The sequence below is a fragment of the Culex quinquefasciatus genome, chromosome 3 (genome assembly GCF_015732765.1).
Source record: "Culex quinquefasciatus strain JHB chromosome 3, VPISU_Cqui_1.0_pri_paternal, whole genome shotgun sequence".
NCBI classification, from domain to species: domain Eukaryota; kingdom Metazoa; phylum Arthropoda; class Insecta; order Diptera; family Culicidae; genus Culex; species Culex quinquefasciatus.
The window spans coordinates 109,963,999-109,965,003 of record NC_051863.1 but is presented as its reverse complement, the minus strand read 5'-3'; positions in this window follow the sequence as shown (position 1 = coordinate 109,965,003).

Here is a 1,005-nt window from a genome sequence, read left to right as displayed (position 1 = left end):
CTATACAATTACGTTTACGCGAGCGTGATAAGCAGCCACGGTGAGACGGTGAGCGAGTTACTTCTACTGCAACACTTGGACAACTAAGTACATTACTGTGGTTGAGAGCTGGAATTTTGTAGATTACAAAAAATCTCAAGATTTCACCAATGCATGAATTTAATTAATTATCGTCAGTGGGGTTCATATTAGGTCTGGGGGTGAGATTGGGTCAAAGGTGGTTTTTGTAATTTCTCAGATACTTATCAATAAAACATTATTATGTTTAAATGATTGTGTTTCACTTTAATTCGGCAACTGATTGATGGTGAGGTACGATTTTGACCTCTAGAAAAAAACAACATTTTAAACAATTGTTTTGTAACTGATCAAAAAGAACCCAAAAAAAATACTTTAAACATTGTAGCATATCAACACGATTTCTGCTAACATGTTACGCTTGTGGAGTGCTTGTTTTGACCCATTATTATTTGTATTTGAGCATCAAAAGGTAAAAACAGCAAACCGCTCAAAAGATTCACTAAAATGAGCGAACGAACCATGGTTCGCCAAAAAAGCTCTTTCAATAGAATCGCTCACAGGCCGAAAGGTATTGAAATGAATGTGTTTACAATGGTAAATAATCAAATTCATTGTATTTTGAACAATTAATTGATTTTAGTTTTTTTTATTGCATATTTTTAATTGTTTACTTTTAATGCATCTAAGATTGTTCATGATTTTGCGAATTGGAGGATTTTTTGAAAGAAGTAGTCCTCCAGTTGCCTTCCTCACTTCAATGAGAAATGGCTATAAAATCACTCGAAAAATGAACTTCTTTATTTGACCTCGTAAACCCACCTTCGCGTATACCTATTGACTCAGAATCAAATTCTGAACAAATGTCTGGACGTGTGTATGTCTGTAAGACCGTTTGGTCCACCATAGGTGGATACAGTAACGTTTTTTATGTTTGAATGAAACTTTTCCATTTCCTATGTCAAAAGAAGCAATTTTGCATCATTA